The sequence below is a fragment of the Prenolepis imparis genome, unplaced genomic scaffold (genome assembly GCF_030444845.1).
Source record: "Prenolepis imparis isolate NDT839.2.m4 unplaced genomic scaffold, iyPreImpa1.0 SCAF_5, whole genome shotgun sequence".
Lineage (NCBI taxonomy): Eukaryota > Metazoa > Arthropoda > Insecta > Hymenoptera > Formicidae > Prenolepis > Prenolepis imparis.
In genome coordinates this window covers 3,771,836-3,794,926 of record NW_028141163.1, presented here as the reverse complement: position 1 = coordinate 3,794,926, position 23,091 = coordinate 3,771,836, and the positions used below count along the sequence as shown (strand labels likewise).

The following is a 23,091-nucleotide window of genomic DNA, read 5'->3' as shown; positions in this document are numbered from 1 at the left end:
CCTTTATAGTTTTATAATTGTCTGCAATATTTATTAAATAGATTTCGAAAATATCGCAGTGTCTTCTAAATATATATATATATATATATATATATACATATAAGATTTTAGTTCGATTTTCGTCGGATTATTTTGATTTTGCTGAATCGCGATCTATATTTACATCTCACATTTAATGCTAAATATGGTCGTCCGAGTTTTCTTACATAAAGATCGCATATGTTATTTCGGGCCGAGTATCAGGCGGCTACATTTAGCATGAAGTATGAGTTATTAATACGAATCTATTTATAGTAGACAAGAGCGATTCTTCTTAGGACAAAGTCGAAATCCAAAATGGTTGTTTCGCGCGCGGAGAGTTCGCATCCGGAGAGGGTATAAAACTAATGTTAGTCGCGTGCGTTTGGCACAAATTGTGCTCAATTCCGTGCTTGGCCAAAGTCTCTCGCGACCGACGCAAGAGTGACAGGTTGCTCGGGCACAAATTTAGTCATCGCACGCAATAACTTCCGTTTCGCCATCGAGAGTTTTGCGTGATTGACGGTGCGGTCGACGATAAGTTCTTTGTTGCCAATTGATTTCGATCAATAATTAGTAACGTTTGACGTATAAAAAGTACTTTCGTTATTTATTTTTTTTATAGAATTCAAAAAATAAATCCGATAAAAACTTGGAGAAAACGAGATTTTTCAAGATTTGAAAATTAAAAATAGCTTAGGGATTAGTTAGATTAATATAGTAGAGATTAATTTTTATTCTGAACCAATTTTTTTTATAAAAGTGATCGCTGCTGCATTTTGAAGCGTTAAATTTTAATCAACTTTCCATGTTTAATTTGGCCTTGTACCTTATATTTGCTTAATATACAATCGGAATATACAATCGTATCGCGAAAAAATTAATTAAAATTATTCCATTATAACGCTGCCGCGTTATACGTTTCCAGCATTTGTTTAATGTACGACATGTAGTCTCGTATTGGCTTCTATATTGTAATGCAGAGCAGGATATAAAAATATGAAACTGTGTGTGTGAAAATATAATAAAGTAGGAATACGTATATGTAATTATGAAATACATCGAATTACTAATGATGGAAATATCTTTTTTTAATTATAATACATGGATTTCGGCTTAATTTGATTAGACTTTTGCTTTCGTTAGCAGGAATGGCTGCTTTGACCGCGACATATTATATTTACTTTGGTGCTCCCGGCCACTGATCAAAGCGATCGTTCCTTCCATGGTGGAAAGATCGGTAATCAAAGTTCGTTCCGCCGTTGTTTCTTTTTCAACAGCGCTTTATTTTCGTATTTACCCTCGTTTCCAATCGTTTTGTTTCTCTTTTTCGTGTTTGGACAAACCTTTGCAAGTTTTGAACTTAATATTTCGTAATCATATGCGAAGACCCCTAGTTTTCTATACCTTAAATTCATTATGTTCTTTATTAACATCCGCGTGCGTCGCGTTCTTATTTATAACTACTGTGAAAAATATAAATTATTTATTTAATAAAATTTATTAACACTCTTGCATTCTCTCTTTCTCGATGATTTTTATTTTATTTACAAATTACAATACAATATCATACAGTTTAGAACATATTTTTCTTTAAATATTTAATATCACACAGCTTGAATATTTAATATTTTATTTAATTAACAATTTTATGGTTTTCATATAATAACTTGTTAATAAATCTTAATAAATTAATATTTCTACAGATATATAACATGAAAATTATGAAATGTATATTATCAAAATAAGTGAAAAATCCATATATATTTACAGATAGTTTATTAAATATTTCATGAAAATGATTAAAAAGTTGTGAAGTTTATATACATCTAGGAGAATTGAAAGATCCAAATTTTATTTCCGATTGTTATACCTATACTATAAATATCTCGGAAATTTTATTTTCTCGAAATTTAATGTCATTAAATATTAAATACAATTTTTTCATTTTATACTATATAATATAATATGATTTTGATTCCCAAAGTAGAAAGGATGAGTATATTTTCAAAGGGGGTGTAGTAGAATTATATTTTAGAGATAATTCGCGAAAGATGCCATTTCTGCAAATATTGAATCAACTGCTTGCAACATTTTTTTTTTATTTTGACGAACATCTTAATCTTCGTCTATCAACCACTTTTGCAACTTGCAAATATACATATGTATATGAAAAAGAGAATAAATATGCGTGCCCAGGAGATGCGTGTCGCAGTGCGTTTTCGCGCACAACATTCTCGCGCGAGGAAAGTGGCAGCGGCGCCGTCGACACGGTCGCTGGGGGGAGGGAAAGGGGCGAGAAGGGGGTAGTAAACATAACCCAGATTCGCGGTCGGCGGCGCCCAACCCAGAAGGGAGATAGAAAGAGAAGAGACGAGGGTGAACCAATAACCTAGCCTAATAGCGTCCTGCAAGTCGACGTTGCTCTTCTCTCTCTCTCTCTCTCTCTTTCTCCCTTTCTCTTTCACTCCTCTTTCTCTCGCAAAGGTCACCCTAGAAGAGTCCACGGGCTGAATGCTTCTATTTATAGCGACTATCACCTCTCCTCGACCCTCTTTGCCCTTTGCTTTCCTCTTCACTCTTACCTTCAGCACCTTGCCTCTCTCCGCTTTGCCCTCTCTCGCTTTCCCCTTCCTCTCGAAGACCCTAGACTGCCGTCTCCCTTGGATTCCTCGAACCGCCACCCCTGACACGTTTCCACCTCCCTGCTCGCCACCATCGCCGCCGCCGGTTGTCGCGCAGCCTCGTCCCACTCGATCCTCCCACGAAAGACCTATGATGCTATAAATAGTCCGGGTTCTCCGCACCTTCCCCCCCGTCCGCATCCGCACCCTTCCTCACCCCGGCCGACAGATCGAACGGCGGGAGTGGCGAAACGGTCCCTACCTGTTAATCTACGACGATGACAACGATGACGGCGCTGACGGTCGCCGTCGCGAATGGATGGATCCGCTGATGGAGTGCGCGAGAAAAGCCAGAGGAAAGTGGGTGATCTGTTCGCTTAATTCTTTTACCATCAAAGAAAGTTTAGGAAATTATCGCGGAGAACTCGGTTCTTTCACGTCATTGTACTAAGTAAGTCATGTTTTCATTATCGTCTTTCGTGTCGAGACATAATAGAATAATGCATGAAGTGGCTCTGACAACAATTTGTATTGGAGAGAAAGGGGAAAGAGAGAGAGAGAGAGAGAGAGAGAGAGAGAGAGAGAGAGAGAGAGAAAAACTTGTTTTGGAACAATAAAATTACCCGCAATTAGTAATAGAGGTAATTAAATTCTAGTTTCTTGACACACACACACAGTTATTGATCTGTTTCTTTCATTTGCATTGCTAATCATGCGATTACATCATTTGAGATTAATTAATTGCAGAAAGCAGACAAATAAAACCGAAACTTTCAGAATCAAAATCTTATTTGAAAATTAATTCATCTTAATTTGTTTAAAATTCTTTAACGACGTATTTTATTTTCATACATAAACGTAAAATAATCTTGATAAATACAATATATTTTTTGACATTTTATTTATGTCGAAAAAAAGATTAATTTTCCAGAGTGATCACATATTTAATGCAATTCCGCGTATTTTAATTCAATGACATCCTCAGTTTCATCATTTCTTTTTTTTTTTTTCATTGAATATTTATCTTTAAGCATTAATGTTACAATATCAAGATTCCCGTGAACTCTCTGCTGCGGGGATGACGCACTGGCGCATTTTGCGCGATTATGGGTCACGCGCGCGAAATATCAGGGTTACCCCTGGCAACACCACGATCGCGCACGAGGGCGCGGGTGGCGGCCACCCTTTTTCTCGTCGCTTTGTGTGTGTGTCATGCCGTCTTTTTCGTCGTGAGTCAGAAAACGGCGCCGCCTCGCGCTGTCACGATGGCGCCAGGCCGCTCTCTCTCGCCTGGCGATTTTTCTGTCAGATCCGCAAGCTTTCATATACATGCATGCGCGTATCTCGCAGCCGAGGGAATCGAGGAGTGATCATGATGAACGGTACAAGTGCCACGAAATGCGAAATTCCTTATTTTTCTCATTTTTAAGAACTCCAAGCTGTCAGTTTCCATGCTGAGTAGCAGTCGTACAAGAGAAGAATTTCCCCAGTACTTTTATTTTAAAAACAATGTAATATGCGATTAAACTTTTTATTACTCTTTGAAAAGATTGTCAATTTCATCTACTTTGTATGCTTCATAAATGCAATGTTGCTAATGAGCACTAATAGCACAAGGGAATTGTTTCTCAATTATATTCAGAGTCTTTAGAAAATATGTATATTATAATGATAAGAAATGTGTGCAAAGAATTTTTGAGCGCATTTTATTTTATATTGTTTCTGCAAAAAAATAAATCTGGCATTTATTTCGCTATATTATTTCTCAATTTTTGGTATCGATCTACAGATAGAAATCTTTTTTTTTTTTAAGAAGGCATAAATTCTTGCGATTGGTTGTATCATAATAATAGTTTGATCAAACATAATTTCTCCAAAAATCATTACAAAATATGTTTTTACACATTTGAAATATACTATATGTGTTCTAAAATACACGCAACACACATTCATCATGCTACCAATCTTTACGTAGTCTGGTAATCGGGAAACGACTCGAGGAATTTAGGACACGATTCCGAGTCTATTTTCGTAGTTTAAGACACCGCGGATACCTATCGGCACGATGAAAGAAAATTTGTTTAAAGATGATGCTTGAGCAAAGCTCGCTGCACTTTACCGCCTTTTCTCGCCTCTTCTCACGCTTTCTTGGTTCTCCTCGCTTCGCTCACCACCGTTAGATTTTTGTTTTTTTAAAATTTTTTTTCTTTTTTTCTATCCTCGTCAAACTTACCGTGTGTCCGTCTTTGTCCGCCACCCGCGCTTGGACGCGGGTCCTCTCTCACTATACAGTGGCATGGAAACGTCGGCCCGTTGGACGAGCGGCGAATATTAATGCGTGTTTTCACACGTGTGGACGTTTATTTTTGTCCGTATTTTTAGCGGTCGGTATTTTCGAACGAGCCAGTCACTATTTTCGTACTAGTACACACATGTGTTCGCTGTGTTATACCGCGAGAAAGAGAGAGTGCCCGCCTAACCGAGCTGTTCCTTTACGTATCGTTATACTGTCTTGCACAATAATCAATTTTGCTAATTTGGATAGAGGATTCAGATATAGTCTTATTTAAGGAAGGATACAAAGCTATAGCAAATCTGTTTTAAATATTATTCGAATATAATACATATGTATATATTTAGGTCTAATAAAAATATATAAAAATTTAATCCGTGAACTGTGACATAATGGTATAGATTTTTATTTTTTTTTCTTATACTCTAGACGGATGAAAAGTATTTTATTCTAGATAAAAAAAATTTGGATTTTTTGTTGGATATTTTTATCCAACTTTCCAAATTTTTAAATTTCTCTTTTATGTTGCGCTTAGAAGCGATAGATCGCGCATTGTAAATTAGCTATATCATAGTTTATTACATTCTTTTCATTTTCCACGGAGTAAAGTGACACTCCATAGAAACACGAGCCACCCTGAAAACGAGTCGTCTACGATACGCGGTTTTTTAAAAGCGGAACGGTCGGCTTTTTAAAGACGCGTATTTATACGCTCCGAACGACCTCATGCTGAGATCGAGACAGCTCGATGCGATCCTTGTGTGTCTGGTTTTTCGCATGAGCCTATCGCGAGAGTCTCGTTGAACTTTGCGCTTTCGAAGAGGGTATGATTTAGCCAGGGAGCAAACGGGAATTAAAAGCGGCATAATTTTGATGAGCAATATTTCGATGCCGTGAATAAAATTAATTTTTAAAAATAATCTCCACTTCTTCCCATCTTCTACGAAAACGCGTTAATTTCTTAAAATAAAAGGTATAACTTTTGCCGATCGAAAATTGAATTCGTCGAAATTAAATAGAACAGTCATTAATTAATTAAAAAATCAGATTTTCTATAAATTTCTTCATAAGAGAGAGAGCAAATACTTTGCATGTTAAATAATTTTTTCTATAAATCACTATTCATTTCTGACCATTAAATTTATCTGACACATTTATGAAGAATCGGTTTATAACACAAACAGGTTTTTTTTTATTAAAGATTTTTTATAAATGTTTACAAAGCTTTTTTTAATGTTTTATAACTGTAAATAATTTTACACTGTAATAATTTTTTAACCTATTTTTGTAACTATGTTTACATTAGCCGGTATTAAATATCGATTTCATTTCCTGGAATCTGTTGCATAAAAAAATATCTATATATTCCAATAAAGGTTCTCTAAATTCATCTCACTATCAGATATTATATAAACATGTTTTTATCGATTGCGTATTATTTTTTTATTATATATAGTTTCAAAAAATAATTTACTTTTTTTCAGGTAAATATCCAGGCAGTTTTCGCATGCTTATGGTTGTCACGAGGGTGTCATGCCGAAGGGGTGAAAGGGCTGTAGCTAGGTAAGCAGCTAAAAATAAAATCAGTACATCATATCGAGCGATCCTATAAATAGCCCCGAAGCAAACGAGAGACTCTGAATGTATTAGAGTCGCCTGACTTGCTGTATCATCTTTTACACTTACACAAATTATAAAAATACATCGCTATACATGGTTCGTGTATTATTGAATTTATTGTACTTCGCTGCCTCTCGGATGTTCCGCGTTTCTATAAGCGCACACGAAAGAAGAATATTATAGAAAATTAAAATACATGGCTTTAAATTGTAAATTGTATTAAATGCTTTCGCGAACTCTATATATTTTTTTCTATAAACGAAAGGGACACGATTATTTGTTACTGAACGGCTTGATTAAAACGAACCATTCGACGATTGTCCATCCATCTTTTTCGCATAACAACAATTGGTATTCATGAAATGTCAGTTTTTATCTGGCCGATGTGTTTAACGGTAGCCAAGCCGATGGATCGATAGAGATTAGGGCGGACGGCGCTGAGGGTTGGTGGTGGACGAGGGGAAACCCGCTTAGCGTGACCTTGTCTGCTATTTTTGGAAGGTGGCACGTGATTGGAAGATGGCTCTTTTTTTAGCCGGCGGCTGAAAAAAAAAATTCCACCGTCGATCGAATTAGATCCACGGGGAAGAACCGCGCGCTCGTCAAAGGCGGTCGGGGATGCATGATATTACACACGAGGAACTCGTCGCGCAAAGCAAGAGTGACTTTTCTCTTTCGCTTTACAATAGCTTTACAGTATAGAGTCGTTCGTTATCGTCGAACTCGTCCGCGACTTTCTGAAGGAAACCATCTGTGGTTTACAGAATAGAAGATCATTTTCCGCAGCCGCGCATTTTCCAAATATGATGTATCGATATTGTAAAGTATGATTGATAGGGAAGGAAATATAATATAAACATAAACGAATTTTCCTTTCACGAAAACTTCTGAGAAATAAATTTCGGATATATATTTAGAAAGTTCTTATAACTTGTTTTTATATTATACTAGAACAACACAAGCGCGCGCTACCCGATTTTATATAAATAAGAATGATATTTTTATATAAAGTTTGTTTAAACTTGATTAATATTTTTTGACAGAAAATCAGCTGATAACTGTCAAAAATATTAATCGATTTTAAAGTATTAAAACATGTTATTATTTTATTAAAATTAAAATAATCTGTTTTAAATAATATGTTACAATTCTTTAAACTTGATTAAAATTTTTGACAGTTATCAACTGATTTTTGTCAAAAAGTATTAATTGCAGATAAGGCATTATAACATATTACTATTTTAATATTTTTAACATATTATTATTTTAAAATTTAATCAGCAAATTAATGCTTATTAATATTTTTTAACATACATCAGCTGATTAAAGCGTTAAATTGCTAATTAAATTTTAAAATAATATTATTATATTATAAAAATTAAAATAATAATGTTTTAAATAAAATGTTACAGTACTTTAAACTCGATTAATATTTTTTGACAGTTATCAGCTGATATCTGTATCATTCTTTTTAATAAAAATTCGAGGAATGGTGCGCGCTTGTGTCGTTGTTCCAGTCCCTTTCTAAAAAAGGCAAGTTAAGTCGATTCTTGCAAGCATTGTTGCCTTTTTTTCACGGTGTTGATTAGCTGCCTCGATTTGCGTTGTGCGTTATATTTATAGAATCGAGAGGTCGAGAGGCTGTCATCGCGAGGATTAGCAGTTTGACAGTTTGTCCAAAATAAAATTAAATAAAATAATAACATGTTTTAAATAATATGTTTTAATACTTTAAAATCGATTAATATTTTTGACAGTTATCAGCTGATTTCTGTCAAAAAATATTAAACGCGGACAAAGTATATATTATATTATTTACGACATATTAGTATAATTAAAACAATAATATTTTATAAGTAATATATAATATGTTATAATAATTTATCCGATTAATATTTTTTGACAGAAATCAGCTGATAACTGTCAAAAATATTAATCGAGTTTAAAGTATATTATAATATATTATTAAATCAAACTGCTAATCTTAGCGATGACAGCTGCTCGATGCTATGAATATAACGCACAATGCGAATCGAGACAGCCAATCAACATCGTAGAAAAGCGACAACAATGTCAATAACATGCCTTTTTTAGAACGGAAAAAAAAGAATACTTTAAATTTAAGATACAAGAAAATAAAATTAATCGTATTTTCTATGCGTCAAAAATAGTCATATAAATAATATCTCATGTTGTCATCTTTTCTTCCTTTTGAATTTGACTTTGTAATAATGATCGTTACATTTATTAATCACGTTTAAACGTCACAATCACGGAAACGCGCGAAAGATTTCTCCTTTTTGTATATTTATAGAAAATTACGCTCTAATGATATTTTATCGCACGTTTTCCGATTCAATCAATTCGACAACCTTCATGCATTATTCACGTCGCGATGTTTGATATTAATTTTTCGGTAACGATGCACTTTGTTTTCTTTCACAAAATGCAAATCCGCTGCTGCACGCGCGCACTGCCGAGATTGCGTCAGAGAGCGCGATCTCGGACCAAATGTCAATTTGCGCAGCGACATGATTAATCCAAGAACGAGCGAAATAATACTGATTCTGCTTGTCCGGCTTACCAATAGCATGGTAAAGGAAATATCGACAAATGGATTTCTCTGTTCCGATTGAACCTACTTATTAGATACGATACAAAGGATTCTATAATGGATTGAATTTCCTAAAATTGTTTAGCACAACAGGCCCATTGACAAATTTGAAATCGACTTTTTTGTATGGAGGAAGAGAAACTATCATTTCTTATCGTAATTTTTTAATAAGTAACATTAAATATTTAAATTTGAAAGATGTAAGATATCTTATATTTTTTTCAAATATAAATGGTGATATTTTAAATATTATTTATATAATTGTATTTGAGAGAAAAATTAATATAAAAAATGTACTATATTTTAAAACAATTAAGATTATAAATTCTGAGATAACTTAAAGATAACTTAAGATCTGCTATTAATGTGAAGGAACCTCTTCTTTTTTGTCTATATACACATCTATAAAATTTATCAGTTTATCATTTAATAAATATACACTGATAAATTGTATAGATGTGTACAGACAAATATATATATATATATATATATAAATTCACACATACGCATTAGAAAATTTTATTTATATAATCGGGCTGGAAGCTTCAATGGATATATACAATATGATATGGCTACGTCTACTATTTTTTTCTTCCCCGTACTATGACCGTACGAGTCGATAAGCGTAATCTGTGCAGTGTCATTAACGCCGGCGACGCGGTCGCTGATTATACGATTTCGGTGAATTAAAGCGGAGAAAACAAAGGGTTCGCGATAAGAGAGCTTCCGGGAGCAGCCAGCCGCAGCGCCCACGAACTTCCGATAGCGCGCAATGCATTTTTAATCCGATTCAGATTACCGTATATTTTTTTCATACTGAAACTTGCTTCCTATACAAGCTGCAAATTTCCAAGACGATTAGCGAGAAATAATCGCTACATTCTTTATCTAAAATTCTAAATTAACATTAATATTAAATTATTTTCTGGCTTTAAATGGAGCACACTTTTGAGCAAACAAATGTATATATATGTATATAATTTATTTTAGCAAGACTACAAATTAATTGAAGTATATAATGAAAATTCATTTGCATGAAAATAAAATTGTATAGGAAAGTTTACTTAGTTTCTGATGAAAAAATTTCGCAAAATTGAAAAGTACTCTTCTGAAAATATAGTTTTTTTTATTAGTCGTTTTAATTTTATACACATGACGACGTAATCGTAAAATTAGCAACGCATAGTCACGTTTAGCATATTAAACACTGCGACGTGATGCGTTAGAAGTAGAAGTTTAACGGTTCCCTAGATGGTAGTGGCAAATGTTAGCCGAAGTATTACGTTGGTGGACATATTACGTCTCTCACGTAGGTAGACGTAGACCCGAGGGGGAGGATATATAACTGATTGGGATATAAATATCGGTCGTAAGGAAAATATCGATTTTTCTATCGCGTAATGTAAGACGAGCCCCTGGGCTTGCTCGTCAGTGATTAATCGGGCCCATCTATTTATGACGAGGAAACAGAGTTGAATAGAATGACGTACGAACCAATCCGCCCACGTTATCGTAGCGCCCGTTTGCATTGCTCGTCGTTCGATCCTCGCGTCATTTGCACAGAACGTTTGCATTGGACACGTGTCACGAATATTTACAATTGCTTATTTTGCTTGCGTACATAATATTCCTAACGAGAGATAAAAGAGTTATTTTAGGAACGCGCAAAAAGGGGGGGAAATTAGAGATATTTAAAGATAAGCTTTATAATAAACTCCTTTATACGTGTGTGTGAGATAATTATACGTTCGCTTATATCAGTATTACATTCGTAAAATAAATTCGTCAAATGAAAAAAATATGATATATACACTGGGATAATTTTCTCTTATTGTTAGAATTTACCCTGAAAATCATGGTAATTGTGGGACAATATGGTATGGAAAGAATTTTATGAGAATTTCTCTGATTAATATTTATCATAATAAAAATAAAAATATTTATATCACAATAAAATATAAAACATGTTTGATTAATTTTACTAAACGGCATAGTAAAATTAATCAAATATATTTTATATTTTATTGTAATAGATATTATCTTTGTTGTGATAAATATTAATCAGAGAAATTCTCATAAAATTCTTTCCATACCATATTATCCCATGATTACCATAATTTTCAGGGTAAATTCTAAGAGAAAATTCTTTCTGTGTATTAGGGCTGGTTGTTCTCCAACTTCTTGGTAAGTTTTACCCGACAGGTAGCATATCTTCGTCTCTTTTTTAGAACTTATCGAAAAGAGACGAAAATATGCTACCTGTCGGGTAAAACTTACCAAGAAGTTGGAACAATCGACCCTTAATGCTGAGATTTATAATATACTATACATTTGAATTACAATTTTATTTCTAATTATTAATAAAACTCATTTTTAAAGAGGCTTAGGTCCTCCTAATATTTTATATTTATTCTTAATATTTTCTCTATTGTGCGCAGGGCCTTATAATTAATAATAACTTCGAATTACATGTCATTTTAGAGAAATTTATAATTATTAGTAAATTCGAATTATATAATTTAAAGGATCGCACGGATAATTTTCTCTCAAATTTCTGGTAATTAATAAATCTCTATAAAATTAAAAATCGCATCGTAAATTATACAATTTTTACGGAATCGTGTACAGATGTGTGATCGAATGAATTCGCGGTGCCGAAGGCGCGAGAGACGATCCTGAACGCGAGGGAACGCGTGGACACAACAATGCCGAGATTCTATAAATAATCGGGCCTACGGTGGCGACCGCGCGGTGGCGCGGACAGCACACGAAGTGAGAGAGAAGAGCGAAATGGAGGGGCGGAAAAGTAGGGGGTGGGAAAGGGAGCGCGTGGATTAGAGAGAGACAGAACGAGAGAGTGACGCGAAGTGAGGAGCGCGCGAAGCGACTGCGGTGTGCGGTTAGTTTGTTCTCGTCCGTCGTGTAGTTTGTATCTTCAACGTTACGACTGCCGCTGTGTTGGATCGTTCGTTTCGCGCGACCTTCGTTTCGTGTAACAGCCAGTCAGTCACCACCAGTTTCGTGTCGCGTCTCCTGGATATAGTAGCGACGTTCGCGTCGTTTGACGTTCGAGGCAACCGCGCACGCTCTCGCGCGTAAATAATTGCGTGCGCTGTCACAGTTGATGACAGTCTCTGCGTGTGGTCGTTCGCGTGTGATAAGTCGGAACGTGTGCGAAAAGTCAAGTAACTCCGAGAGGGAGAGAGAAAGAGAGGACGGTTGAACGCGACCGGTAGTGTGTAAATTTTCCGAGTGTCTTGTCGCGACTTGTCCGCCTTTCTTCTCGCCTCCATCTTTCTCGCGCTAGGAATTACGCACGCAGAGTGGAAGAGAGGGAAACCTACGACGAACATCGCAACGAGGTAAACAAACAAACTGCTCACTTCGTTTCTTTCTCTTTTTATTACGCGCTCGTGTTCTTTACGCGAGAACGCCGCCCGCCTCGAGGCTCGCGCGGCCGCCATATTTTCGCGATTTCGCAGCGATGTCGCAATGCGAGCGAAGCGACGTGTTCGCTTTACTGGCCGTTGCGTTTTCTATAACGTGCGAGGATCTCCAGATGCACAACATACAAATCGTGTTCTTCGTCTTCTCGTTAACTCGCGCGCGCGCGCTACGTAATCTGCGTTTTTTCCGCGTCGTTCTCGGAATCCGAGAGAGAGAGAGAGAGAGAGAAGGAGAGAATATCTTTGCCGGATAAGTACATATACACACCGAGAGTACGTATGTATCGCGCTGCCGGAGCAAAAAACGAAGACGTAGCGGCCTCGAAAGACCTCTCCCATTCTTCGCTCTTGTTATTTCTCTCTCGTTGATAACGCCGCACGCTTTTATCAACAGTTTACGGCATTGAAATATTAATGAATCCCCATCGAATGAGACGAGAAAACAGACTGCATGGCGTTTAATACGATAATAAATAAATACTTCTTTTCCGCGGCGAAACAGACGTGGGATGTTTTTTCATCGCTTACCGTGCAGCATATATGTATATGCCGTCAATTGAATTCCGACTTTTATTTGTCTAATTTAAAGATCACGTTTCGCGTCCACGTGACGTGACGAAATCAGACAGTCGCAGTCTTTTAAATGCGTCGGGAGCGTCGATACGATATACGTTTACAAAAATTTGTTTACGAGGAAATGTCAATAGGAGAAAAAGAGCAAAGTTGTATTCTCTCTCTCTCTCTCTCTCTTTCTCTCTCATTCAAATAGCAGGAAAACGCTCCGCGTGCAGGAAACACCTGTTGTGTGCAACGCCCACGTTCAGAGTCGATCGTTTGCGCGTCGCGTTGTGTCGCCTTGCGTCGGTGGTTTATTAAACACGCCTCTTTAATCCTCAGCGATCCGAATTTATTTCAAACAAATGTGTGCGACATTGTATTTTAATATTAATGCAAAATATTATGTCTCTTGATATTAAAATATATATTATTCATATTATTAGCGTTATCCAAAGTAACGATCCATTTTTAATTTGTAAAATTTGATGAAAAATTATAGTCATGATTAAATGATTCATCAATTATTTATCATTTCGAGTATAAAAGGACTACGTAAACAATCGTCATAAATCTCGTTAAACATATTTTGATATAAGTTTGTAGAGAATAATTGTGGGACAATAGAATGATACATTACCCTAAATAATTAGAAATTTTTAAATTATATTTTCCGATTATTTCTTTGCCAACAAATGTATGAAAAATATAAAAATATGAATTTTTAAGTTTTCCTAAAATTAGCATACATAATGTATGATATTTCGATATTAATGCAAGAGAGAAAGATGTTTTTTTTTTTTCTATTTTATTATAAACCATAAATTAAAATTTATTATATATTAAAATATATTGTATATATTGATTGGAATATTGTTTGTTCCGATATTAAATTCTTATAAGATATATTAATAGATTAATTAAAATATTTTGAAACATGCTTCGGCGATATTTAACTGCACTTTATTATTAAAAATTATCATAATCCGGTCTCCCTCGAAATAACCTAATATTTTATCAATCCAGATTCATCATAGCAAAAATATCAGATGGCAATTTTGCATTTTTAAAATCATGATAAGTCTACAGTTAAGTCTTAGAGTTTAATGCGACACTTTCTGTCATGTCATATGCATCGCATATAATCATATATAATTGGATTAAATTATTTTTTAACACTATTGTCGCGAAAGAGTTGAAGAAAAATAAATTCTTATATTTATAATAATTGTAAAGAAAAAATTCTTCCACATCTCTTCTGAAAACATCGGTCGTGAAATAGAGACATAGTGACGATTTACGCTGCTCGCTACCGATATAATGGACATAAAGGACCGCATTTTCATTCGCGTTGAATGAAGAGCGACTATACCTTTGATCGAACGGCTTCGATCCATCGATCCCGGTCGTATCGTTCAGAGAGAACGTTGTCGTTTCAGCGGTCAACGAACGAAAACGACGCGAACGCGTCGAGAAAGATTTACGCACGAGTTGCATCGCGCAATACAATGATGACGAACGACGTCGAGCACGTTTGTCGAATCGAACGCACACGTGTATAGTAGTAGAATGAAACAATGATATTTCGCCGCGCGAGAATCCTTTCGCACGCGCACGAGAATCTCCTGACATTTGCGCCGGTTTATAAGCGATTAATATCTCGGTAACCTTATCCAACACGAAGCACGCATAAATAATATTTTGCGTAATGAAGAGAAACATCGTTGTAACTACATCATACGTCACGACGTATATTTATAGAATATTTGTTTGATTCTGCAATGTCAACGTATCCGACATCAAATTAATCGACATATCTCTGTGCATTTAAAAGTAAGCAAGAAAATTGACAATTATATGTTATTTAATATCTTTTTAATATCTTTTAACATTTTTTTTATTTAAAGCTTTTTCGAAGCATGACGATATTACTATCACCAAAGGAATTCTATTTTATACTCTGATCCCCCTTATTTAAATGTAGATAAATTTATTTTCAACACTTTATTATTAATCTATTATTTTTGTTATCTACATAATAATACTCTACATAAAACAGATGAGGTAATGAAATCTTGATTGCGCGATTTATGCAACAAAACTATCAATATTACGTAATCAATAATATAGGCTCGTGCATAACGTGGATTATTATCGAACTAATTAGCAGCACGTTGAGGTGTACAGTTCAATCGGATTCACACATGCAGAATATACGAAATTCTTTTGAGTAGATTCGATGCACGTGTCTATGATCGATAAACACGCTCGAACTTGAACGATGCTTGTGATAAAAGCCACTTTATACAATTGCAATTCTCAAGATCTTATAAAACGACATTAGATTTACGTGTGTAAAGACAAAATATATTCTATTCTTATAGAGTACATGAAAAGTCAATCTCCACAATTTATACAAACGTGAAGTTCTCAAAGTTACCAAAATTAAATTTTGCGATAACTATAAAATTCAGTAAATAATCTATAAGTATAAAATCATATGCAATATATTTTTTAATCGCTATTAACAAGGGGTGTCTCACTGTGGCAATACATGTACATTTTTTCTGGAATTACTTACGCATTACTTCGGATTACTTCGCATTACGTCGTATTATTTCGTATTACGTATTACTTCGCATTGATTTACAATTTTTTTGAGAGTCAAATTTATGATTATTTATTAATATTTCAGATAAATAGGGGTAATAATCGCAGAAAAATAATTTTTTAAATTTAATAAAATAAGTTTTGTATGTGTTGTGTGTGTGTAAAATCAAAGTTTATTCTTGTATGTACTGCGTACATATGCACTCAGTGCTTCGGTAGTAGTGCACATGTACGCGTTCTCGCTTCTTTTATTCGTCTCTTTTTCCATCACGCGAGGAAGAGACAGAAGACTATATAAAAAAAATTAATTGAAAAAAAATACAAAGAACTAAAGAAAATATATAATGACTAACTCTGTAATAAAAATGTATAATATATAAGCTAACTAATATATAGACCTACCTATATAACATGCTACCTAACTAAAATATATATATGTAAACACAACTCTATACAAATATATGTATAACAAAATATTATAATTTATAAAATCATTAATAATTGATCAGATCAGTATTAAAAATTTGTATTTTGTGTTTAAATTCGTATAAAAGAAATAAAAATTCAATATAAACATATAAATAAATTTTTATTAAAAATGTTTTTAGTTGACTTTTTAAAAAGTTTTGAATTTTTTAGTCACAGTTTAAAATAATTTTTTTTCATTTATTTTTATTTATAATCAGAAACGTCTTGTTATATATTAAGTATTATACATATAGGGATATCTTAATTTGGATGTTTCAACTAAAAAAATATTTGTATGATAAAAAATATTAATTTTGAATTTTTTGCATAATATGTATATCGATTACATAATTAAAATAATATCTTATAAATTTATTTCTCTTAATATCTTTCTCCATTTTAATTGCATTTTTCTTTACTAAATTAAAGTTTTAGTACTAACATTTGAATATATTGTATTTTATTTGAAAAGAGTTGATATTATTTTCGATGAAATCAGAAACGATACATACAATTTTATAAAATGTTATTACATATCCTATAATATTCTGACATTTTGCAAAACTTCTAAATAGTGTTTATTTTAGTAAATAAAGAGGAATATTTAATTGGAAAAAACTGCAAAATACTCTATATATTACTTACTATATTTGTAAAACAAAAAATTATAAACAAACATATTGAATTACTTTAGAATTACATGGAATTACTTTAGCATTACATGGAATTACTTTATATTATCTTATATTGCATAGTATTACATGGAATTACTTTATATTGTTTAGTATTACACGTAATTCCGTCGCATTACTTATAATTACACGGCTCATTACATGGAATTACTTGGAATTCCCGATAATTCGCAATACATGTACAAATTTTTGGTGAGTGAGACACCCCTTGGCTATTAACTAAGATGCTATCTATATTTCGTCATTTTTGTTAAGAATTAATTATTTGGTTTTAATTTTGGATAATAATAAACCTTTTATAATTCGATTCTTTCCTATTAATTCCTTTATAAAACGATATTACAATCATCTGATATTAGCTTAAATGTACATAATATAGTTAAAATTCAATTACAATCTAAAAATTCTTCATATTTCGATATTTTTGTATAAAAGTAAAAAATTTCAAACTTTTTTTACAAAGAATACTTTACTATTTACATCCGTTTAACGTTTATATCAAATGTTCTCTATATTGTATAAAACAAAAAAATTAAAAACTAAATTAAATAAGTAAAAATAAAATAAAATAAAATTTAATATGAGTCATATGAGATGAGGGAAGGGATTAAATTTTCAGCTGGATCGCGACGGCGCTGAATCTCGCGATTCCTATCTTTTTTCTCGCTCATCGATTCATCGATTCATCCTGGTATATGCCATGGAAGCTAAAGAACCTCACTTCCGAGGCCGTCGTCGTTTCCCACGTATAACCGCGTAACTCGTACACACTACATGTGCACGCACGCACACACAACACATAGAAGAGAGAAAGAAAAAGATGAGATATATAGAAACTTTCCCCTCGTAAAACGCACGATATCGCGGATCACTTCTTTCGCGAAGCGACGGATCACAAGTTCGTTCTCCTCGAGTCTCGACCCACATAGTGAGTTCTCGCAACTGTCGCCGTAATCATGAACGATCGCCAGCGGTGAACTTGATAATTAAGCCGACGTACGGATATTAATATCGTAAATTTTGAGCGCCATACTTTGTAAAGCCAGTATTAATAATTAACCATTTTTTACCCATTTTTACCCATTTTTTTATTGGGATTTGCTCAAGGAAATTCTTTGATGTCTTCAGAAAGTGTTGGAGTGAAAAAATGTGATTAAAAAAATTTTGCTACATAAAGCATATATCTCTTTTAATGGAAAATATTGTCACAAGTTTTTCGTATTTTCAGATCACATAACTTTATTCTGTTAATTTCAAATAAATATAATTCTAGTTGTTTTTCGTGTTTTAATAAATATAAATTATTTTAATTTAATAAATATAAATGAATAATTTAATAAATATAAATTATTATAATAAATATAATTGTAGTTCTTTCTCGTTATTTATTAATCATGTCACTTTAAAATGATAAATGTGCTCAGTAACATAAAATTATAAATGAATTTTTCTTTCGAAAGTTTTTATTTTAGTTGAATAAACATATAAAAAGATCTGGGTCAAATTACTCCTCGTTAGTGGAAAGATTAACTTAAGTCATCTACATGTACTACATGTACTATTTTATTTTTATTTTTGTCCATCATTGTGAAAGAAACTACGTGAGCGAAAAAAAAGATTTTTGGTTATTTATCTCTCTCTCTTTATTAGAGAGTAGAAGGATCAACGAACGTTACATTGCACACGCGACCGAAATTTTCCAACACCGATGCGAAATTAAAATTAAATGCCATCGGTGAGTCGGCGAAAGTTTTGCCGACTCGCCGGATTCGTCGGGTGTAAATTTATGCGATGCCTGTGTCCATACATATCTACACATTTTAAGGTCTCTTTAAGAATTCAATACCACGCATGATGAGATGTTCGAGAGTTTGCCTTTACATTTGCCGCTCTTGTTTACGCGTATATATCTGAAACTCGTTCCACGTGCGAACGAGTATATATATATATATGTATATGTATGCGTGTGTGCGCAAAAGCTGCGCGATCGAGAGGAGTATATTATTAGACACGAAAGTGGCGTTGAAGTGTGCAAAACGCCGGCAAATTTCGCACGAAAGCGCGAAAATAACGATGCGAGGGCGAGAAAAGCCGTTGTTCGTCGGAGGTTCTCTCCTCTCATTTTTTTTTCGGCCTCGTTGATTTTTCTCTCGCCTTTGTCACGCCTCATCGCGCACTTGACATACGAGCCCATTGACCAAAGCTTAATTCGATATACGAGTAGAAAACAGTTATAAAATTAGAGATGTGCGAAAAAAGACGAATTTATAAATCTCTGTTATAATTTTATGATGAAAATTATATGCGTGTCAATAATTCACCAACTTACATATATTTCGATCAGTGTTGAATGAATAATGCAATTTTACGTCATTTAACTTTCCAATAATATCTTTATTTTATCTTTATCTTATAATATCTTTTCTACATATTATATGGATTTTTAATTTCGTGCGATATAATTATCGCGAATAAAACAGATATTACTTTTTTATTATTGCAATAATACAATAATAGGTATTAATTATTTCTAATTAATTATTTATATACAGGGTGTTTCTTAAACATATGTATAACAAAAATATCTTTTCTTACTACATAATCGTAAAATACTGGTACAAACTAGTTGTAAGAAAATAATATTTAAATAAGTTTTTCTTCGACTCTCCGCATCTTAATATCAGAGACACAGTTTAAATCTGCGATCCATCTAGATGAACGCGATTTATATCGCGCTGACGATTGACTTACGCATTAATTTAAATCTCGATGCGAATTTCCGTGTGCGCTTTTATCGCGCTACTATACCAGCACGTGAAAAGTCGCGGAGGCGTGGCGACGTCGAATTTAGATTCTTGGCGCCTACTCAACGAGAGAAATAGACTCCCGCTGGGTAGGTTGGTAGATAGATAGCCGCTTTTTCGAGAGAAAGAGTGAGAGAGAGAAAGGAAGAGATAAATAGACAGGTTTCGGCGCACCCGTCGCGCAATCGTGAAACGAAAGAAATCGAGCGGCAAGGAAAATATATTTAACTCCCCTTCCCTTCCGTGTTGAATATGGTGTATATCTATTACTGATACACTGATTAGAGACTTGACTTTTGATCGATGGCAAAGTGGCGCGTTCGTTAGATTTGACTTTCGGTTCGTGTTTCTACAATTAAAGATCGTTAACCTTAAGAATTGAGTATAGCTCGGCGGTTTTTGCGTTATTTAAGAATAGTCCAAGGAAAGTCCATCATATTCGAGCATTATACAATTTCTGCAATAACACAAAATAATATTGTATTAGGTATATGATCTGGTCCCTTTCCTGATTATAAATTATTTATAAAATTCTTTTGTGTACGTGAAAGATTGGCGCGGATATTAGTAGGATGAAAATTTCCATCATAGGAATAGTCCTAGGAAAGTCCATCATATTCGAGCATTATACAATTTCTGCAATAACACAAAATAATATTAGGTATATGATCTGATCCCTTTCCTGATTATAAATTATTTATAAAATTCTTTTGTGTACGTGAAAGATTGGCGCGGATATTAGTAGGATGAAAATTTCCATCATAGGAATAGTCCTAGGAAAGTCCATCATATTCGAGCATTATACAATTTCTGCAATAACACAAAATAATATTGTATTAGGTATATGATCTGGTCCCTTTCCTGATTATAAATTATTTATAAAATTCTTTTGTGTACGTGAAAGATTGGCGCGGATATTAGTAGGATGAAAATTTCCATCATAGGAATAGTCCTAGGAAAGTCCATCATATTCGAGCATTATACAATTTCTGCAATAACACAAAATAATCCTGTATCAGATATATGATCTGGTCCTTCGCCTGATTATAAATTATTTATAAATTTTTTTTGTGTACGAGAAAGATTGGCGCAGATACTAGTAGGATGAAAATGAATTTAGCCTTCTTTATCTCTATAGTTACATCTTGACCTTGCGCATTACGATTCCCCATCGAGTTTTCCATCTGATTATTTCAGTTTCGGTTATTTAGTATATCGGGATGCGATGAATTAAATTTATAATAATTTTTTTCAATCAGATGTTGACATATCTAATCGCGTTCTACGGACTGTATAACATGTCAGTTTCCGGTTGTATTATAGAGAAAAAAAAATATCGATTCAATCGCTAAAGCTACAGCTGTATACCGCGGTATGGCGGATAAATTAGTGAATTAATAATACCTTGTCTCTTCTACGCGCAGTGGATTGGAACACATGTTATGTGTGCGTGTGTGTATATATGTATATGTGTGTATGCGCCTGTGGAATGAACTAGCCGCAACTTTTCTCTATCCCAGTATACGTATATACATACTTTCTTCGGTCACCTCGAGGAACACGTCACACGATTCCGCATATGCACAACGTCTATAGCCTTTTCGCATCACATGCCGTGTTTCTCATGGAGTTTCCGCTGTCGCGTCCGAGGGCATGTTCCGATATAAACTGCCAGTACTGAAAAGCTATAGTTTACGTTACGTATATTATATATTTTCAGTACTGGCAGTAATATCGGAACATGGGGCGAGATATCGATAGGATTTTCGAATCGTTCGATGCAAGAGCCATCGATCCTCTCCATTTTGATCGCGTAAAACGATGTGTAAAACGTATAAATTATTTTCTCAGCCGAGTAAGAGGAAGTACTTTTATTATTTTGTTTGCCATAGAACTGGACCACGCAGATCGTTCTCATACTATTCATGAATAAATGTAGTTTTCTACATGAGAAAACTTCTATATGAAAAAACCCTTCCCACGATGTTGATTCAATTTCCATTCAATTTCCACACTTAAAAATACATCGTGATTTTAATAAATCACGCGAAATTAGAAATGAATGAATCTAGTTTAATAATCAATTATATTTATGTACTTTTATGTGAATGATATTTCTTGATATTTCTCTCCATAATCAATTTACATATCAATTTGTATCAAAATGTACATCAAGTGTATACGGAAAATGCATTTAATTTTCACGTAATATTCGAACTTTTAGAATGAATTATTCGTATATCTTATTTCAACACAATTCGATGTTAATATCGATTCATAATATAGGTGTATCTAGCCTCAGAGTTTTAACGGTAGCGACTAAATCTGTGAGGGCCACGATCTAATCTGACCCGACAATCTATATTTATCGTTTTGCGTCGTCTAAATGCGCCAAATCTCTCGGCACGTGTATCGAATTCTATTCGAATATCTTTTTGATTTAGATCACGAGATAAATACACATCTCACGTGTCATCTCGCGCATTACTAATTTAATCACAATTTTGTATTGCAAAACAACGACGATCATTGACTTATTAAAAATTATTTATAGTAAAACGCCCAAAATATCAATCCATCTTAATTTCGACAAACTCTTTGCCATAATGTAATCCATTCTTTTAGAGAAATATTGTTGCAATTTTATTTTATTTAATAGTAAATATCTTTATGATAGAACATTCAATTAAAATTTCTGGAAAAGCAAAGATTGCTTGAAATTAAATTTTATTCAAATTAATAATAATATGAGTAATTAAATGAAATTTTTTTTACATTTAATCAGAACATTATTACACGTTACATTATTTGTGTCATTGTGCAATTTTTCAGAATTGTTTAATTTTCATTATTTCAATATTTTTTTTCAATTTTGCAATCTCGTGTGTGTACAGTCTTCCTCTCTCCCTCCTCCCCTCTCTCTCGTGTTTTTTTTTTTCGGGAAACTTTATTTACGATAGATTTAAAACGCAATGCGGCGATCATGCGCATCTCCTTCCGTCCGCAATATGAGACGAAGGTCGCCAACGCGCCTTAATCTTCGGCGTGCCATTATAATCGCCTTTGGCGCTCTCGAGGAGTCCTCGCGTATAGAGGCGGCCAAGTTGAAGGCAAGTTCAACATCCCGCTAATGGTACAGGTTCCCCACCGCAGCGGGAAGAGCATTCACGATTGGTTACCGTGGAGAAAAAGAGAGAGACCGATCGAACTATTGATAATAATCTGGGGTGCCACGTTTAATTTCCACGGATCTTCGAAATCTTGACCTCTTTTTTTCAGATTGGATAATCATAGACGTTCCCCCAAAGCAGTCTTCGATCTTTTTCTAATGACGAAGCGAAGCATAT

General features: G+C 34.0%; 1 protein-coding gene across 11 annotated transcripts in view; it reads left to right on the top strand.

Annotated features, from left to right (window-relative positions):
- The window catches only part of Hdac4 (histone deacetylase 4), a 108,681-nt gene that overhangs the window by 35,097 nt on the left and 50,493 nt on the right, over positions 1-23,091 (top strand). For 3 of the 11 annotated variants that reach the window (XM_083037619.1, XM_083037618.1, XM_083037614.1), the window contains exon 1: positions 12,052-12,531. The exons of 3 other annotated variants lie outside the window; for them this stretch is intronic. The gene's annotated coding sequence lies outside the window, so the exon portion shown is untranslated. Of the gene's footprint in view, positions 1-2,895; positions 3,094-6,419; positions 6,499-12,050; positions 12,532-23,091 lie in introns of those variants that run through there. 5 more of the 11 variants (XM_083037611.1, XM_083037607.1, XM_083037609.1 and 2 more) reach the window with 4 other exon arrangements.